A 21,975-nucleotide genomic window follows, 5' to 3' on the forward strand; every position below is an offset into this window, starting at 1 on the left:
CCCAATAATACAAAAATAGTTGTCAATGGAACCACATAACAGACCTACAATTTAAAACTTTGTAAGTGATGCTGATCAGCTTTTTGAAGGTAAAAAGATGTTAAACAATTACTCCTTACCAATAAACTTTCAATATAAAAAATGAAATAAAGCTCTAAACCAAAATAACCTTAACCGTACATATGTAAATAATATACAGTAAGCCTGCAACTTACATGGGGGGGGTTACGTGTTTATGGAAGACAATCTTACTCGGCTACGAGTGATCGCCAAAGAAGACGTTCAGGAGATCGTGCCTAAAGTCAAAATTGCATATAATCAAAACATACTGAGCAAAATGGTGCAATTACCAAAGCCCCCCCCCAAATGCCTGCCCCCTCCCCCTTTTCAACCCCCCCCCCCCCGTCTGTCTCTCTTTTTGCCAAGCACATAAAGCTGAATGTGCACAAGTTAAATGCATGTAAATTGTGGGCTTATTATAGCTTAATCATCATAATAGTATTTAAGATTCATTTTAATATGATTGCTATTATTATGCTATATATATACAGTGGTACCTCGGGTTAAGTACTTAATTCATTCTGGAGGTCCGTTCTTAACCTTAAACTGTTCTTAACCTGAAGCACCACTTTAGCTAATGGGGCCTCCTGCTGCCGCCGCACCGCCAGAGCACGATTTCTGTTCTCATCATGAAGCAAAGTTCTTAACCCGAGAAACTATTTCTGGGTTAGCTGAGTCTGTAACCTGAAGCATTTGTAACCTGAAGCGTATGTAACCCGAGGTACCACTGTACATAATCCAGTTTGCAAACTAGCCTTAAATTTTTGTTGTAAATGTTTCAGAACAAAGGACTTATAGATGTCCACCCTAATTACAGACCAATTAAGTGAGATCACTGATTATTCATTAAACAATATTTGATTGGACAAGCAATGTGCCACTAGGAAGGATGTCACTTCACTTCTCATCTGACTCACATTGTTTAAACTTCCTCAAGGTTTGTCCAATTAATTAACAATTCAGAGCAAGAACTGTAACACTTCTTTTTCCCAGTTGGCTGTGTGGTGTTGCAAAACGAGAAGGCAGAACGGCACATTCTAGGCTTATGTCTGTATTAGGAGCCTGGCCACTTCTTTTCCTAGAGCAGTCTTGGGAGGGAGGGATTTGGAGTGGTGGATTTGCTATAGGCGTGGGGAGAAGGGCTGCTGCTTAACCAGCATTTTCAGGCCCTCCAAGGGTCCCTATTGTCAAGGGACAGTTCCGGATTAACAGAAGCCATCCCAGTTTCTGATTTGATCACGGAATGTCCCGCTTTTCCTTGGGATGTCCCTATTTTCATCAGAGAAATGTTGGGGGGTATGGAGTTATGCAATCACCAAGCCAAGGAGTTAGGTAACTATACAACATTTAGAAGACACTTGAAGGCAGCCCTGTATAGGGAAGTTTTTATAATGCTTATTTTTTAATGTTTTTATATATGTTGGAAGCCACCCAGAGTAATAAAAATTATTATTATTATTATTATTGAATAGAATGTTCCTATTTTCATCAGAGAAATGTTGGATGGTATGCAATTTGAATACTATGGTGTGGAGAGGGAGGCATTCAAACTGGAGTAGAGATTTGGAGCAGATAGATGACAAGTTGAGGAAAGCATTTGGCACCACCACACCCAAGGCATCTCAAGAGCATTCTGCCCCCCCCCCCAATGTCTCTTAAAAAATGGCTGTTGGACTTTGGAATTTCTGGAGTCAAGGGAACTGGATAAGGCTAAGGCTGCAATGCTATGCATGGTTATGTGGGAGCAAGCTCCACGGGGGGGGGGGGCGCTTTCTTCCAAGGAAACCTACATAGGATTCCTCAGCATGAGGACAGAGATAAAGGTCTGAAAATTGAAACGAACTGCACAATCCATTCGAACCGCTCAGCCATTTTGAATATGCCAAATGGATGAACTTTGCTTGGATTACTGTATAGCACAGACTGTTTGCTCATTTGTAATAAGTATATTTCAAAAGCATTGCTGACTGGAAACTTCCAGGGAGGAAAAAACTGTTTTTCTCTCAACACATAGAATCTTCACTTTCTTCAGGTACAAACTGCACCACACACCTCACAAGAGGAAAGGAAAATACTGCCAATGGGTCCAGTTCAAAGGCCCATCAAAAGAAAAGTTGTTTTTACAGGTACCTTTTTTTTGCAACTGAGGCTGCAGGTCTGTACACGTTTTCCAAGGGCTTACTTCTGAGTAGAAATGTGAAATATACTCAGAGTCGCAAAGTGATTTCATGCTCTTTATTCAGCTCATAGTGGTGAGGCAGAATGAATGAAAGTCCCCTCAAGGTATCTGCTTTATATACATTATTTACACAATGGGCTGCACATGATTGGCTAATTCCGGAATTCTACTGTAAGCCAATCAGGTTGTGGATTCACTTCTATCTGGAGCATGATTGGGTGGTTCCTGCCCACCAATCATACTGCTGCATTGTTCTAGGACCAATCAGACTGCTGCATTCTGAATCCTATTGTTCTAGGACCAATCAGACTGCTGCCTTTTGGATCCTATTGTTCTAGGACCAATCAGACTGCTGCAGTTTGGATCCTATTCAACTCAGTACATAACAAAATGTAAAGGGATGCATGGTAAACCAGCAAAGTAAGAAAATAATTAAGCAAGTGAGTACACATGCAAAGCAGGGAAGAGGGACCTGCAGATGTTGGTGGACTACAACTCCCATCATCCCTGACTATTGGCTATACTGGCTGGGGCTGTAAGCACTGGTTTCTAGGCACAGCTGTCAACCGTCCCTTATTTGGCGGGAAACTCCCTTATCCCAGCGCCGTTTCCCGCTGCTGTCCCATATTGATGATGTCCCTTAAATTTCCCGGGTTTCAAAGGAAGCAGCTCCTTGGCCCCCGGGAGCCTCTCCACGCCAGGACGGGGGGGGGGGGAGCCTCGGGCCCTTCCGCCGCCATCCTCCTCACGGCCGCCGAACTGAGTGTGTCTGCCTGGGGCCTCCCCTCTGCCCGTCACCGCCGCTCCTGCTAGGCCATACTGCGGCTGTGCCACCGAAGGACCCGAATGAGATGGGCAGCCTGGCATGGTCTATGAATTGATGAGGAGCCTTAAGAGGAGAGCGAGGGCAACCATAGAGAAAGCAGTTCAGAGAGAGGAGGAAGAGGAGGAGGAAGAGGAGGAGGCGGTCAGGTGTTCCAAGGGCTACAAGGGAAGGACCACAAGCGCTTCTCTCATAGATTTGTAGTGGTAGACTAGCATAGATGGTCTGATCTCTGGGTTTACTTCGGGCGCTATTTTCCCTCCCCTCTCTTCCTCCCGCCCCGCCTGATGGAACTGAGAGCTGCAGATGGAGCACGAGAGAAAAGATACAGAACGGCAGCAGCATCTTCGTAGCTTGGACTTTGTTTTGCGCGAAAAGTGGTTGCTGCTTGTAGTTATTTAATTGCAGTGTTTCATCAGCTGGTGTCTTGAGCAGAAACGAAGGGCTAAAAACCAGCACTGCTCTCCCAAATTATCTGGTCCCCTTTAACTTTGTATTTCAGCTGGTTGACTAAAATCCCTTATTTTGGCTGCTGGCCCCTTATTTTCAAGGCTGCTGGCCCCTTATTTTCAAATCTGTAAGTTGACAGCTATGTTTCTAGGAGATGCTTGTTTAAATAGCTATTGATTGTTTTTGATAGTTGGTGGTAACCACAGTTGCAGTGGTCCAGGGTCATGGCGGGGTGAAGAATGTCACTCTGTGTTTTCAAAGCTGATGGCAACTTTTGATATCATGGGAGCTCCCCATCTGTGCCACATCAGGGACTCCAATACCTCTGTTTGGTTTTTCTGGCGCAGATCTTTGCCTTATTTTGATCTTAAGGGTTATCCATCCCTTTTTCTTTGGCTATGACCATTCCCAGTGGTTGCATGGAGCTCAGAACAGGGAAATATGTTCTTTCTATCACACTAGCTTTTTCAAGCAGACTTTAAAATTTTTGGTAAAGGCTGAAGGCAAAGAAAATTTATAGAATTTAATCCCATTGACCTTCTGCTGCTTCACTTTACAATGAACATTTCAAAACTGCTAGCCAATAAAATAGTGATATGACTCCTTAGTCTTCTATTTTCATAATCCTAAAATAATATATTGTTTTAATAAAGTTTGTATATGCTGCTGGCAGTGCCTGTTACAGTGCCTCCCCCCAAAAATTGTTTACAGAGTTGTCTGCATTCTCTAGAATACATTAAACTATTTCATTTTGTATTCACCCATTAAATTTTTATAGAAATGGCTGGCACAAGAAAGATATTAAATCAGTGTGAACTATTGTCTAGCTTATTTTATGTCATTGTTAAATATACATTGAAGAAATGGAGTGACTCACATTTGGATATGTAAGGACACAGTCAGAGCTGTGCTGTTTGATTGGAACAGGGTTATTATTCTTAGGAGTTGAGCCAATTACCCCTTTGTTAATGCAACCCTTAACATATGAACATATGCTGGCATATATCTGTCTTGAGAGACAATGGAGCACGCTTCCAGGGTGAAGTCAAACTGCTGTGTTAGCAGCACCCAAGTGACCTTCCAGGGTGCAAGCCTGGGCAGTGTGTATGGGGCTCCTAGGCTGCCCAGACGATAAGACCCCCCCTCTCAGCCTTCCTGATGTGGTCCAAAGGAAAGCAGAGCAATACAGTTGGCACCAGCTTGGCTGCAGGAGTTGCTGGAAGGAGGCATGCAAGGCACCATCCAACCATTTTAGGAACTCCCCTCCAGATTTGTGTAGGGTTTATTCAGCCTTTTTCTCTCCCAAAGATCTCCTGAAGGCAGCAGAGGTTTAGGAGGAGAGTTTTTCTTCTCCTGAAAGGGCTACCTTCCCAGGTTGACAAGCTCCACCTGCCCCTCACTTCCCTCTACAGCAGAAACTGCCTTGACCCACAATCTGCCAGAGTCTGTCTTTGCATGCAGGGGAAGTCCTGGATATCTGGCACATACATTGCACATATCAACAGTATTTGATTGCTAAAGATCCTGCTTCTACACATAAACAATGAAGTAATTGATTCTGCTGCTATACTTATCAGGCCTATTATACCTATTATTCCATTATTTTAAAAGTATAAGGAGCTCTTTTACAAAGTTAATCACTAATAGGAGTGCAAGACTTATTTGGGGGTATCAAGCTTCATTTTGTATTGCTCAAAAAATACCTCATTGATTAAAATCACATTTGTTTCATTATTCGTTAATTGCATTCACATTAGTTTTGTTTCACTTGTTTTCTTTTCTTCTTTTTGCTGTGGCAGATATCTCTTGGCAGTCATCATTTTCTTCTTCCAGAGCTCAGATGGAACAGCATGAGAGTCTTAATCTCAAGGGCGTGGGTTTGAACCTCACGTTAGGCGAAATATCTCTGCACTGCGGGGGTTGCACTAGATGGTCCTCATTGTCCCTTCCAACTCTACAATTCTATGATTCTACCAGGGATGGGGCATGTGTGGCCCTCCAGATGTTATTGGACTCCAGCTCCCCTCATCATAACCAGTTGTCAGGGATTATGAGGGCTGCAATCTATCAGTATCTACTGTACATAATTCCAGGGCATTTTGGTCAGCCTACTAATAGACCTGATTCAGTGGTCAGTGCCTGAGTTAACGCATATAGTGTACATCAAGCTGAGACGAGCCTTCAGCAAGGTACGATAGTGTGTCAGGTGGGGAGAGCAGTGATCCTTGGTGTGAGAAAAGGGTTGCTTTTTTACAAGCATGCATGTGAATTTCTGGTTTTATCTGTGAAATGTTGAAGCAGATTTCATTTAATCTACTATGCTGTTCATTACAGTGCAAGCTCTTAATTTTCACATTATAAAATCTCCTTTTTCTCAAGCCTAGCTTGTTGCTTTGATCCGAGAACAAACACTCAATCAAATCTACAAGTCGAATATGTTTTTGTGTCTACGAAAAAGTTGGTATTCATGACTCTTTTTCTAGACACTGCTCATCAGAAGTATTCAGTACAGGTAAGTCACATTGAGACCAGAGATAACTGATCCAAACAACAGAATCCTATTCCATGTAATAACATTTTTCCTCAACTCAGTTGCCTGCCTGGGCTACAGGACAGCCTGTTTTCCCATTTTCAGTGCTTCATCGGATCAATATTTGGATGCATCTCAAAGAACACCACAGCTGCTACCATCTCTCCCAGGCTACAGCCAACTAACCACCTAATCTGGAGGCTAGTGATATCAATGTTTTGCTGGAAAACTGGCCTGGAATTTTAGCCACAGAATAGTTCCAGGAGGAGATGCATTGTGAGAGCTTTCTCATAGTCCAATGAACCTATGAAGATGGCACATGAAAGTTAATAACCACGAGTGCCGTTAACTAACCATTATCAAACGACTGCTGGCAACAGAGTATCACAGCCATGACCTACATCTTTATGGCATCTCTGTTGCTACGTTCTATTTTCTCCCAACAACAATATTAAACCCTCCGTTGGGGAAAGCTCATAGAATTCAATCTGTGAATGGTCATATCATTGTCCATTTCTCTTCCAGCAAACAGATTATCTGTAATTGGCAATAGGATAATGGGCAATAGGTTAATGAATAACTCCATATAATTTTCCTCACATGTACTAAATATATATTGTACGAAACAGCCAGCCGAATGCCTGTTTTAGCCACATGAAAGAGACTATGATTAGGGAAGGAATCACCGCTCACTCTACATATTGGCAGAGCAAATGCCTTGCATTCAGAAGGTCCCAGTGTCAGTCACTGGCCTCTCCCGGTAGGGCTGGGAATGTTCCCCAGCTGTTCACTTGGAGACCCACTGCCAGTCAGTTTCACCAATACTGTGCTGGATGGACCAATGGCAGCTTAGCACAAGCATAAGGCAACTTTCAATTTACCTATGCTTAAAGGCCATGTAACTCAAGAACCAATCTGTCCTTTTAAAAGAAGCAACTTTGTTATATTCTTAAGAATACAAGGATTGCTTTGTTGGATTAGACCAAGGTACATCTAGTCTAATCACAAGCAGGCAATGATGCTCACTGCGTGCCAAGACTCCATGAGCCCCTTGCTCCTGAAGCAATGAATAACCAGACAAGACGAGAACATATAAATTGGGATTAAATAGGCTACAACTTTATTAATTACAGATGTGAATGGTTTGGCTTAGGCGGTTTCCCATTCCAGTCCACCTGCTGGGAGTGCAAGTAAGGGTAGACCACATCCCCCGAGAGCAGACGCATGCAACACCTATGGCCGGTTGGGTCCACCCTCCAAGCATGTCTTGCACCTGTGCCTGCCTACAATTGGTCAATCTGCAGGCAGGCTGCAATCCCCATGGCTGTGGCTTGGGCTAGGCTCAATGTCGCCTGTCTAAGATAAGTGGACTTGTCAATCACTGTGGTTTGTCCTAAGCATCAGGGATATCATTCCTGTTGCATGTTAGTCTATCATTAAAAATACAAAAAACAACAGCAATGTTATGCTAAAAACCTGTTTGTGATAGCCATTGCCAAATTTAGGCCATTGTCAACTTTCCTTGATGTTTCTAGTTCCCACAATACACGTAGCAAAACACATTTATTATTTTGCTGTTTCACATTAGCTAGAAAAACAAACCTTGAAAAGTGTTTGTACTGGATGGAGACAAGATGGCTTCAGAATATTATAATGCTCGCTTAACAGTATTTGCAGAATAACTGCCAGAAGGTTCAGGGTTGTTCTGATTTAAGATACTTTGGGGAATGTCTTTTTATGAAAAGTAAAACCTGAGCTGCAAAGTTAAGAACTAACTTTGCAGATTGCAATCAGTAGAGAACACTTTTGGTGTGTATTTGCATTGTAATTGGAAACTGTTGCCTTTCTGTATTGATGATAATTAATGCCTAAAATATGAATATGCTCAGTAATATATTTATTCCTGTGTAATTTTTCTTAGATGATGAAAAATAACTGCCAAAGACATCTCTTGAGATCAGTAAATTTCTTCCCTAGAAAATTGACAACAGCAGGCTTAATTATCTTTGTGTTTTCCAGTGGGACTGAGTGGTTTTACTTGATATTTTATCAACATTTGTTGACTTTTTAAAAAAAACCAACAACTTTGGATTTGATTTTAATCCTATAATTATAAAGTTTTAGAATGGAAGCACTAGATCAGGCCTGCAGAGCTTTCAATTTGCCAAAAGCCTAGATTACTTCACTAGCTATGTCCTGCTGCCTACCAGAGACTCTCCTATTTTGCTCAGGACTCCAAAAAGGGCTGTCAAACACCTGGTCTGCCATAAAATAATGGCCTATATACCACGCAACAGCCCCCAGATTACAGCAGGCATTCACGCTCAGCTATGCCCAAATAAATTACCTTGTCCTATCTAGGTTTACATCCTGATTCAGATCAGGGTACCAAAGCACAGCAGCAGATTTAAGTGTATATTCCTAGCTGGATAGAGATCTGTAGCTGCAGCGTTGGGGCCAGGCAGACCCCTTTGAGGAAGGCATTCCTTAACCAAGATGCCATGGCTGATACAGCCTCCCGCTTGCAGATTGTCTCTATACTTTTGATGGAAAAGGCACTCAGAGAAACACCTTGGCAGATGGCCGTACAGAATGGATAAGCTGATAAGGGAATAAGTGTGCACACTTTTTTCTGTTTTTGCATATTTTTATTTATTTTCAGGAATAATATCTAGGTGCAGAATAATAAAAATGTCTTCAACAGTACATATGTTTGTCATTTTTGAGTCAGTAACAGTTATTGAAAAGTTTGATGAATACATCAACTAACAACAGAAGAAATAACTATTTATCGTGCCCCCACTAGATGCCTGCAAATAAAATCATTTTTTTGTTAGCAATCGACACATAGTGCAACCTCCAGGTTAACACCTTAGCAAAACTCCATTACAAGTAGGATAATGGAATTGTAGAGCTGGAAGGGACCTCGAGGGTCATCTAGTCCAACTTCCTGCAGTGTAGGACTCTTTTAAACTCACAAGCCTGAAATTACAAATCTCATGCTTCTCCCACTATGCCACTGCTTCTACTTCCCAACCACTTAACCATAACTGACCACCAAGAGGAATTTTGTGAGATCTTTACAAGGTAGTCAAACCAATAATGCATGTTTGCTAGACAGACACATGATAGGAGCTGAAGCTCACAGAGCTAGAGAGAACCCTGTGAGCCACTCCCTTCAGATGATACAGTGGTACCTTGGTTTTCAATTGTCCCAGAAGTTGAACATTTCGGCTTTCGAATGCCAAAAACCTGGAAGGAACTGCTTCAATTTTCAAACACCTTTTGGAAGCTGAACGTGCCACATTGCTACTGTACTGAGTTTTCCGGACGTGGACTTCCTGTTTCCTGCCGAGGGAAATGGCTGCCTCCCATGAGATTGGACCCCCAGTCATGCCAGAAATTCAGGGCTAATATGAGGGTAATTAGTACAGCCAACCCCTCCAGGGTAGGAGAGGGCTGTCTCACCTACAGACCGTCCCTTATCTGTCACCCACAACAAGATGTGGGGGCAGAGGACACTGGGTGCCGAGCCTGGCATGGAAGACTGGGAACTCTCCGGAGTCAATCTCTCGAGCAGGGACACCTGTTTTCTAAAAATAAACAAGATTTGGACTAAAAAAAGGCGTGTTCTGGACTGAAGGAGATAAAAGAAACAATCTGCTGAACTGCACAGTCACTGGAGCCCAAGCTTTGGACTTCAATGGATTCTCATAGTGGTGTTTTGATTTACAGAGGTTATCGGTATGTTCCTCTCTTATATCTACATCTGCTTTTATATGCCAAACCTCACTAAGAAAGAACTAATTTTTTAAATGGAGTACAGGTGGACCTCTATGAACAATTAGCTACTTAGCTGCGCAGCCCCTGTTTGATGTTTTAATTGGACTTGACAAAAGATAAAGGAGTGGACAAAATGGCGTTCATTAGTTGTGACGCAGAAGAGGGAAAAAGCGAATCCCTCCCTTCTTTAAGGCAGTGGGAAACATCTGTTGGACTGCAAACTGTCCGACTATAATCTGGGAAATACTTCACAATATACAGTGCATTTGTTTGCATGTTTTTCTTTATTATGAAAGGCGAAAGAGAAGGTGAAGCTGGTGTCTAGCAGCCCCCCCTCTAGGGCCCAGAGGGAGGGGATATGAATGGATCCTGGAAAACCCAATTAATCGCCAAATGATTTCTAACTGTGAATTATATCCTATGGCTTTCATTGCTACATAAACTTTTGAACAGTATGTCAAACACCGTGGGAGTTCATTGCGTCATTAAACTTCAGACAAAGTAGGCTTGGACAACAGCCCAGATTGGGGGACCAGAAGATGGACTAGGAGGAGAGCTGTGCTGAGAAATTTACAATGAACAAAAAACATAAATTAAACTGTACCTGGTATATGAATGGATATATGCTTGTCTAACATGATTGAGAATCGCATACCAGTGACTGAGAGATTTTGAGAGTTTAAGATCGGAATTTGGAAATTAAGAGAACAACAAGAAGAAAGCAGAAATATAACAATGTGAGATAATTTCTTCAGCGGTCCAGAACATGGGAAGTCCATTTGAAATTTAATAAATTAGAATGTAATTTGGCCTTCTCTCTCTCTTTTCTTTCTGTTTGATGATTTGATTTGATATGTGATTAATTGGAACGTTTTTAATGGAAAATTAATAAAAATTATTTACAAAAGAAAAAAAATGTTTTCCAGACATAAATGCTTTCTGAAATGCATGCTTTGGTTTTCGAACGTTTTGGAAGTTGAACGGTCTTCCAGAACAGATTACGTTCGAAAACCGAGGTACCATTGTATACAAATTAAATAAATAATTTATTTACAGTGTCTTTTTGCAGTTCTGTAAGCTGTATCAGCTCCAAGAAAGGCAACATATAAATATATTAAGTAAAACAACCCCTGCCCCCACAGCCATATAAAACACCAGAATCCATTTGAACCACCATGAAAAGATGCAAATCACCTCAGCCATTTATGATAGAGCACAACATCAAGGTCATCCAGGTCTGACATTTTTCACTTGAGTAGTACAAACGGCTTAGAAAAAGACGTATGTTTTCTACTCCTCAGCAACAACGTGGCCATGGTGACAGGTTGATCTCCCTCAATCTAGTGGACGACTTTTCCATTTTCCCTTGCTGTCATGTCCTCATGCCCAGAACTCTTGCATGGTCAGATCTTTCCACTCTTTCTTGAAATCCCTCCTCAGATCCCATCTTTTCCATGATCCTTGTAGCATAACCCCCTTCACAATTAGGCCTACATTTGCATAAACTCCATTTGCTCACATTGTCACTTACACCTCCCATTTCTCTGTTGTTTCCATTGCCTCTCTTCTTCCTCTGTAGTTTTCCTATGCAGGCTAAATTTAGACTCAGGGACCTGAGCTAAATTTATAAAACTATCACCACCACTATACTACTGAACTGTTGTGAGTTTTATTAGGCCCTCCTAATGCCTGGACCTCCTTCTAATTCCTGGAATAGCCAGGCTAGCTTCCGGTTGAGGTGATAGCCTAGATCAGTGATAGCCAAACTTGACTCTCCAGCTGTTTTGGGACTGCAATTCCCACCATCCCTGACCACTGATCCTGTTAGCTAGGGATGATGGGAGTTGTACTCCCAAAACAGCTGGAGGGCCAAGTTTGGCCATCACTGGCCTAGATAATGGGCCATTAAGGGAGCAAAGAAAGTGGTTCAGCACCATATGGCAAATGGGTAGTGCCCCCTTCCTCAATAGGCTGGTAGTTAAAAGGAAAGGCCAGAGTTGAGAGTTGAGTTATAGAAGTGGAAAGCAAAGAAGTATCAGGCTGGAAAGCTTGATTTCTGTATGAATCCAAAGTTGTGGCTTTGGAAGAAGAAAGGACGTCTTGGGGTGTTAATGCTGCGAACCCCTCCATCAGAGGCTCAGGTGGTATATATTTGACATGAGCCAACAGTGTGACGCGGCAGCTAAAAAAGCCAATGCGATTCTGGGCTGCATCAATAGGAGTATAGCATCTAGATCAAGGGAAGTAATAGTGCCACTGTATTCTGCCCTGGTCAGACCTCACCTGGAGTACTGTGTCCAGTTCTGGGCACCACAGTTCAAGAAGGACACTGACAAACTGGAACGTGTCCAGAGGAGGGCAACCAAAGTGGTCAAAGGCCTGGAAACGATGCCTTATGAGGAACGGCTAAGGGAGCTGGGCATGTTTAGCCTGGAGAAGAGGAGGTTAAGGGGTGATATGATAGCCATGTTCAAATATATAAAAGGATGTCACATAGAGGAGGGAGAAAGGTTGTTTTCTGCTGCTCCAGAGAAGCGGACACGGAGCAATGGATCCAAACTACAAGAAAGAAGATTCCACCTAAACATTAGGAAGAACTTCCTGACAGTAAGAGCTGTTTGACAGTGGAATTTGCTGCCAAGGAGTGTGGTGGAGTCTCCTTCTTTGGAGGTCTTTAAGCAGAGGCTTGACAACCATATGTCAGGAGTGCTCTGATGGTGTTTCCTGCTTGGCAGGGTTTTGGACTCGATGGCCCTTGTGGTCTCTTCCAACTCTATGCTTCTATGATTCTATATTTGTAAATGAACCATATCACAAAGTTACTACAGCCTGCGCTGTCCCTCATTCCAAAAGAAACATGAACCCTGGGTAAACACCTGGAAGCCCTGGAATCTCGCACCACTTGGAGATTGGGGTGGTGTGCGACAGGACTATTATACTGCAGTACTACCGTACTTATTTCTTTGCTATTGTTATTTTGGATATGTCAAGAAGTAAGGCCCCATTTGGTGATCTCATCAGTGTTCATAGGTTATGAAGCCTCCTCTTCTAAATGTTTGAGTTTAGAGTCCAGGCTTCAAAAACAGACTTTGAGGCTGACCCGTGGCTTAAATTTACCCCTTGATTGCATGACATTAATTAAGTGAAATTTTTTATTATTAAAAAAACTTGCTTTTGCACTTGCTTTGAACAGTACTCCTGGCACCAGGAGTTAATGGGACAGAACAAGATGGATCTCACCGTTTGCCTCTACTGTGGTAGTTTACAGACCATTAATATATTGTCACAGTACACTGTCAATGTAACTTTTGTCTGCAAACACATCCTTCTGAAAGTAATGAGTTTTTTATGAAAGGAACTGTAATTTTCCACAGGAGGTTGGTAAGCATAAATCAGTAGACCTGCATATTAAGCATCAATTCTTCCCACTTGCTTAGTCACCATATGGTGCTGTAAACTGTGCTGAAAGATAATCTCTTTATTCTTGACAGTGTTTTTTTTTTTTTTTTTTTAAATCAAGTGCACCTTAGGCTGCTTTGTTAAACATTATCTGCATCAAAGGTTACCTGTTGGGAATGCTGGTATTTGATGGTTTTCCCCTTTAGGTGAGGAGAGGAAAAATAGACCACAGTCCACTTATGACATAAGTAGCCTACTGTGCAAAGGCGAAATTGACATTCATTGCTCTGGCCACTTTTGCCTCTGGCCCCACCCACCACCACGTAAGCATCAAGTCCAAGCAACTGTTAAAACAGTCACTAAAATGCAATAGACATCTGAACAACTGTCAGCAACATCATCATGCATTTCTCATCAATACTTTCAGTTCTGCCTTTTATCTCATCTCTCTGCTCCCAACACACCTGTGGTCTAAGCATGTCCAGTTTCACCTTCCTCAGCAGTCTGAAGGCTCTCTGCTCCCTTAAACATCTCTCCCCTCCCCTTTCTCCATTTCTGCTCCTTACACTTCACAGGTTGCCACCATCTCTTTTACTTCCTTCAAATTCCTCTCTACAACTCACTTTTTCTGGGAAGCTTTTGGAACCACTCCATCTTCACAGACCTGGTGGCCTCCATTTAAGGGGAGAAAGCAGAGCGGAGTGCTGGCTGGAGCAGATGGAAGTTGTAGCACCAAACACCTGGGGGATATGGGGAAAGGGGCACTGCATGGGGAGGGCCAGAGGGGCGGTAGCCCAGGGAGCATTGGGGGATGCATTTTGCTCCTTGCCACCCTGTCAGCCCTGCACTGCTGTGCCCCTGTCCACCTGTGGCCCTTGGCGGGCACAACAAAAATACACCCAAGGGGCACACTCACACTGTCCCGCTTGCCCCACGCCACTTTATGATGCTGCAGGGCTGCGTGAGTGTCATGAACCGGTAGGACTTTGGGGACAAGGAAGAGGAGGAAGAGGATTCTGGTGAGGGGTGCAGCTGGGAGTGGGTCACATGGGAGCAAACTAGGGGAGGTTGATGTAGGAAGTACTCACTGGGTGACAAGATGGCCGGGGCACTCCAGGAAGCAGAGGCAGGCCAGGGCCTGCAGCCCAGTTCACTAGCTGGCGAGGTGACGAAGGAGGCAAGCTGAGAGCAGGTGAGGGTCACAGGCCTCATCAAGCCCAGATGCTGCAATCAGCAGGCACAGTGTCAGACGGCAGCAGAGGGACCTTGCCTGGGATTCTACTTTGGGATTGTTTCCAGACCATATCCTGACTGCTGAACTTCTACCTTGGCTTACTTGGACTGACTCTGGACTGCGTTTCCTGATCTTTGGACTTTGCTTGGAACTTCATCTTGGCACACTGCCTGTCTGCCTGGTGGGCCAGGGGATCAGGACAGTGATGAGGGTGCAACAGGATCGTGCATCCTCTTCATGCAGCCCTTCAGAATCGCAAAGCAGTGTGGGGCTGGCAGGGCAATGTGTGTGTGCTCTTTGCACCTGCCAAGGGCTGCGGGTGAGCAGGGGCACAATTCAGCCCCACTAGGCTCTGGTGGGCAGAGTGTCCATGGCAAGGGCTAAGCACAGGCTCCGTTAACCCCTGCCCCTGGGGGCATGCGCCCACCCCAGGCACCAGCAGCACATGCTACAGCCCTGCATAGGCCTATTGCAGATAAGCTGAAGTATGTGCAGTTGAAACTCATCCCCTGATGACCTTGCCTCTATTTCCTTCCTCTTCTTGGAACTGTCAGACCTTTCTTTGGAAATTGCCATGTACACAAGTATCACTATATCAATACACGCACCAAATAATGGATATTTCAGATTTTCACCCCCCCTTTCCCCGCAAAAAACCCACCACAGGCTGCCGAAAACATATAAGAAGAGCAAGCCAGATGAGCCTCTCTCATGCATAGCTGTCAATGTTTCCCTTTTTTTAAGGAAAGTTCCCTTATTCCGAATATGATTCCTCACAGGAAAAGGGAAAAGTTGACAGCTATGTCTCAGGGAGTTCCCTGGCACCTCCACCAATAAGGTCTTCCTCCTCATAGCCATGAGCTTTGGTACCCAGAGCAAAGTCTACATATTCAAGCAGAAATATTCCCTCCACACAAACAGACATATCATCTTATTCTCCTTTGATTTCAGTGATTTTTTTTGGACGAGGCCTACTGAGCATATTGGGAGATTTCTGTGTAGGCAGGAGTTGGTGGCATTTGAGGAGACTGAGGAGGTGCAGGCCAAAAATATTCCTCCGACTTTTGGCATGCTAAATCCAGCTCTCCAATGCTTTGCTTCATGCAGTCTAGAGCAGAAGGCCTGGTGTTTCGTTCCACATGTTATGTGTGGCTGTGAAGCTGATGATTGTGGTGCTTGTTTTTAGCCAGCCACTGATGCATTACACACTTTAATTAAAAAGATAAGAGCGGTGTCATTTTCTCATGCAAATTGCTGTTTCTGAGGGAACCCAGTGAACAAAGCGCATGAAAGCAAGTCTCTAGCTCCCTGAGGTAGATTTTCAAAGAATGGGCACCCCTTCAGAGGAACACTGCTAGGCTTCCAACCCTTTCACCATGCATCTTCTAAAAGATGCTCCCAAGAAAACAATCACTTTCCATTATCCATAAGTTAACAGGCTGACAGCAGTAGTTCGCCTACAGTTTTATTCTCCTTAAAACCAACGTATCAAATGCATAAATCTCCATTTTTGTTCTCGAGACAAAGGAACACTAAGTGTCCAAGCAGTAGCGTAGGAAGGGGGCAGGCGGCCCTGGCAGCACTTACCTTTGGGGATAGCACACTGGAGTCCAGGCGCGCTGTGCCCAAAAGCAGCACGTCCGAATCACCACATCTCCCAGGCGCCCTTTAGCTGGAGGGCGTCTGGGATTGACACAGCGGCTTGGGCACCCTCCCTGCAGCCCCCGTGCTGCTTTTTCGGACAGTGTAGGGCCTCTGCCCGCCACCTCCCTCTCAGCTGCCCTCCAGCAAGAGGGAGCTTGGGAGTGAGGCAGCCTGCTTTTTGGGGCAGCGTGGGGCCAGCACACGCACACCACGCCACCCTCCAGGTGGAGGGCTCTGGGGAGAGATGCAACCCTGGTGGCATGCCCTGCCCCCGCATGCCCCACTCCATGGGGCAGCACAAGCTGACACGCACACACACGCCCCGGTACCGTCAGGGCTTACTCCGCCACTGTGCCCAAGGCATAAAGAAGGAACAACTTCATGCATGCAGCCTCAAGGTGCTAGTATTGTGTTTTCTTTAGACCAAGAGTCCACACGCTTTCTCCTTCATCCCAGAAGCTGCATCTACAGGCTCAAAAAGGACCACTCCCATTCTGCATCCTTCCCTTGAAGGGAATTTCTGTATATTCTGTAAATCTGCTACTCCATATTTAACACCACTACTCTTCTGACATTTGAACTATTAAATTACTAACAAAGGGCTCGTCACTATGACGAGCATTAATTGTAAACAAACTTTACTCTTCCTGGCCCTGCACTTTTCTTAAGTCCCTCCCCTTTCTGTCTTATTTGCTTATTCTGCTTCTCTCAGTCACAAACTGGCTGATTTGTTCTGACACTGCTGTTGTCTTCAAGAGAAATAATGGCCCCTGTGGCTGCTGTTGAATACGCTGCTCTGAGGGAGGCTATCAACACTTTCCCCAACCATCTTAATGCTTACTATGTATGCAGAGATTATTGAGGGCTTTATGCTCTAATTTTGAAGTCCAATACGAAACAAATTCCTATCAGCTATGACCGTACACCATATTCTACTTTCATGCTGTCAAGGTACTTAGATTACTAAAGCACCTTCTCTGTAACATGAATGTCAAAAACTCATTGCATGGGTTTAACTGGAATTTAAGTGCTTACCAATAGGTTTTAGGAATGCTTAACTTCATATGGATTGCATGCACTATAGTAGATGTCTGATATCTGTTGAGGACACCTGAGCACGACATCATCACCATTTCATTGCCAGCAGCCCCTGAACCAAAGAAAAGAAAGTTATTTACCATTATTGCTACAGGCCCAAGGCATACATATATGCATTGAGGGAGATACTATTCCAAGGTCTCTCTCCACAGTAAATGTAGAGGATTGCCTAGGAGATGGCAATTATTATATATATATTGTGTTATAGATTGGGGGGACCCCCTAAACCCTGTAAATTAATAAACGGTGTGATTTTGATGACTTGGGTTGTGAAGGGAGAAATACAAGCTGCAGAGAGCTAGCTGATGCAAAATGACCTGGACCATTGGCAATGCAGGAGAACTGCCCTCCCCACTACCCTGTGGCGCGAACAGAGATAGGGGTTTGGGAGGTTGCCAGGGTAACTGGGTGTGAGTTGACAGGAAAGGAGAGTTTTGAGCAAGGACTGCTGTGAAGAAGAAGCAGGAAGAGAGCCTGGAATCTTGGGCAGGCTGCCTGTAGGACTCCAGGGCTGCACTGCTGTGGGGAAGTTTTTTAATGCTTGAAGTTTTATTCTGTTTTTTATGTTCTGTTGAACATAAAAGGTTTCCCCAGAGTGTCTGGGGAAACCTAGCCACATGCGCAGGGAAGAAATTAATAATAATAATAATAATAATAATAATAATAATAATAATAATTACAAGCCCCTCTTGAAATGACCATCCTGTAAGACCTGGACTCCATGCAGACTGAATGTATAAATAGGTGAATAAACCATTTTTCTTAAAGCTACAACAGTCTCTTCCGTGTCTCTATTCTCCAAAGGAACACAGGCCCTGGGTGAGTGCCTGGAACCCCATGGGCTTTTGCCACTGCTCTGCAGAGAAGAGAAGAGAAGAGAAAGGGGGAAGCACCCAACTTTAAACACTGGTGTCAGAAGTGGGATCTGTGGGAGAGAAGGACTAGGAGCAACGTGTGCCTGAAGTTGAAAAGGGAGGGCGAAACAGCAACAACGTTGGAGCAGTCCATGTTGATGCTGGAGCAGCACCAGAAGCAGGCAAGGGAGGAGTACAGGCAGTGAAGTAACCAAAGGCTGGAGCAGCTTCTGCAATTGTATGAACGGCTGAGACAGCTTTTCAATAGAACTGATGAACCACAACCAAAGTGGGTGATCAGAGCAAGAGATTTCCTTGGGGAGCGAAGTGTGACTCCAAGACCGGAGCCAGCAGTGGAAGAAAAAGGAGAAATTGAAGGTGTCAGGGACCCTGCCAGAGGAACCAGTGCCTGCGGAGGTACCAGAAAGAGGGGAGAAGAGGGGTCCTTCTGATTTGGAAACTGCTCCTTGAAGAGTTGGAGGAGAAGCCAGCATCTACAGAAAAGGCAGCAGTTTCCTGTGTCCCCAAGGAGTAGACAGTGGTTTCCTGTGTGCCAGGGGAAATGGTGCCTTCTTCAATGGAGGAAAACACCAACATCACCAGGGGAATAGCTGGCTCCTGTGGGATTTCCCCTAGTGGAAGAGGGTGCCCAGGAGCAGCGTGAGGATTAGTGTGTCTGCAGAAGTGGGCGAGGCACCCAACTTTTGTAACAATATTTATATCAGGCATTAAAAAAATTATATACATACTCCAGAGGTTTTGCACAATACCCCTTTATCACTCTTACACTCACCCTTCTGCAAGACTCAGTATTAGATAGATAGATAATAGATAGATAGGAGGTTAATATTAACAACCTACTAAAAGCCTAAGCCTCCATTTTGCCTGTTGTGGTACATGGTACCTGGCTGGATGAGGCTGGAAACACTTACTCTTCCTGGGATTCTTTTTATTATTAGTTTTTAATAGGCAGGTTCTGTGTGCACAGACACCCTTATGCAGGTTTTGGGGGGCACAGGCGGAGAGGACGGACAAAAGACATGCAGAGCCCAGATAGATTCCATGAAACTCCAGCAACTGATGTAGACGGCAAACATAACAGTGAATATTAGGAATGAACTAAACAGGAATATGTGGAAGCTCACGTGCCAAAGGCATGTACAGTAACAGAAAACTCAGACCCTGTCTGGGACCATTCCAAGGAAGAATTAGACCTAGTTCAGAGGCTTGGGTGAATAAATGTTATATCACCTTGCCTGTTTCGTCCTCTTTTTACAGTAATCATAATGAAATTATATATAGGGAGTAAAATGTTGTTCATCCTAAGTAAAGGCTTCTGTCTGCAATCAAGACTTTGTGCTTTTTCTCATCTTGAATAACACCTACAAAATTTGTTTTAAATATTGATTTGTGGGATTCATCCCATCTGACCTAGATTACTGCTAGCAGGTTTTTAAAGTGGGAATCAGAGATTTCCATCTGGAATCTAATTTAAACACTGCTGGAGGCAAATTAGACAATTCTCATCCCTCTGTCTCTAAGTGTTAACTGCATGATATAAGTCAGTGACACTCTCAACCCGCTTTTTTCAACATACCCCAGGGGTCTAAGAAAGATTCGCAAATAATGGAGCTCTATAAATGTAAAGAGGAATTAAAAGTGCATCTGTACAGCATCTATAAATCTTTAGAGTCCAACAAAATGAGCAGCTGTTTTATATATTCTGGAGAGATTTTGAATGGCTTCGTTAAAGCATGCATTCAACAGGGAATCGCCAACCAGCCTCCTGCTGGCTGGGACCTGGCCCATCAAGCACAGACTCCCTCATAAGGAAATAGAAACTAATTTCATGTTAGAATTGTATTTGAGCTTGCATACACTGCCCTGGCCTTGCCATGCTAATGTATTCATCCCATGATTATAATGCCATGATAATTATGCCAAAATATTTCAGTGTCATTACTAGGATGCCCCTACAAATGGGCACCATACCTTTACCTTTTACCTTTACTAATGGGCACAAACTTTCCCCCCAAACCAAAGCTTAGCACCTCTGATGGGATCAGGACACTTGTCACAGAGAATCTTTGGGAATACAGAAGTTGTTTGTCTTTGGTGTGAACTTTTAAAATAAGGTTATATTGATTCTGGGGAGTGCTTTTTTTAGGGGGTACTCAAGGCACTACCAGCACCTCCTTTTTGTAGTTGTCAAAAGTGTGACATTTACTGTAACAAATGGTGAGTACCAGCACCTATTTTTCTAGAAAAAAGCCTGATTCTGGGTTAATATATTTTTCCAGTTGTGGTGTTATCCATTATTTATATTTTCATTGGTAGTATGATGTATTCAACATTGCCATTTCACTTGCTCAAGAGACTTCCGTTTGCTGAACAGAACTTCTCCTCTTTTTCCATGCAGCCCCCCCCCCCTTCAAAATCTGCTCCAGAGCGTGAGGGGAGCCTCTGGAACAGATATGGGGGTGGCATGAGGAGAGGAGAGATGGGGGAAGTCTCATTGTGTGAAGGGAATGCTGCTCACCCAGTGTTAGCTACAGCCCACTGTTATTTGGAAGAGTGTTTTAATGTTATTGTTTCCCAGCACAATCCTGTCCCCTTTATAATGGGGGTAGGGTGGGTGTGTTGAACTGTGCAGAGTTCGCTTTCCTTCTCACCTCTATAAGCAGATCACCCACGTGCAATCAGATGCACTATGAAAGGTAAAGCATCTTCACCACCAACAAAATCTGAGTCTGTGCTTCCAGCAGACCAATTTTATCATTTCTGACCTCTAATGTGAAAACTGACCATTCCTGTTTCTGAAATGAAGACTATATATGTCAATATTCACTAGTGTGGAGAATATGAAATAGTTTGCACCTGGGCTTTTTTCCAGCCAGAACTCACCGGAACTCAGTTCCGTCCCCTCTCAGCTGGGCACTTTTGCCATTATAAGCGATAAGAGAGATGTTCATGGTGAGTTCCGGCACCTCTTTTTCTAGAAGAATAGCACTGTGACTTTTTAATGAGCTTTAACCTTTTGCTACGATGCTTCCCTTAAACTTTAGTGTAATTACTTTATAGTCAGGAGCTGCTACCTTCCCCTTATTCCCACTTGGCTAAATTGCTTGATTTAGAATTGCAGCCACATTTCTGCAGTTTTGAGTCATTGCTTCCTTCTCGAATAATGAACCTTCAAATATCATCCCAGAATTTAACATGGCTAACTTTATAGAAAGAGCTAAAAAAAACTTATTAATTGAGGAGAACGGATTTGTATAAATGCTGGCAGATGATCAGCTGCTACTTAACTTGTTTGTAATATCTTCTTTAATTAATCATTTTCATTACAAACTTAAATCTGCTGAGCGGAACACTCCTATGATCCTCAAATCCCAGCCACACTACCAACCCCAGTGTAACTTAGTTCTGAGACTATGTCTGGTAAAGGTAAAGGTAAAGGGACCCCTGACCATTAGGTCCTTTCATGACCGACTCTGGGGTTGCAGCGCTCATCTTGCTTTATTGGCCGAGGGAGCCGGCGTACAGCTTCCGGGTCATGTGGCCAGCATGACTAAGCCGCATCTGGCGAACCAGAGCGGCACACGGAAATGCCGTTTACCTTTCCGCCGGAGCGGTACCTATTTATCTACTTGCACTTTGACGTGCTTTCGAACTGCTAGGTTGGCAGGAGCAGGGACTGAGCAACGGGAGCTCACCCCGTCACAGGGATTCAAACAGCTGACCTTCTGATCAGCAAGTCCTAGGGTCTGTGGTTTAACCCACAGCGCCACCCGCATCCCTATGATCCTGAAATCCCAGCCACACTACCAACCCCAGTGTAACTTAGTTGTGAGACTATGTCTGGTAGCAACCTGTTATTTCAATCTGTGCCCTTAAGACAGTATTTTTTTATAAAGTGGC

This window comes from Podarcis filfolensis (genome assembly GCF_964270895.1).
Source record: "Podarcis filfolensis genome assembly, chromosome: 10".
NCBI classification, from domain to species: Eukaryota; Metazoa; Chordata; class Lepidosauria; order Squamata; family Lacertidae; genus Podarcis; species Podarcis filfolensis.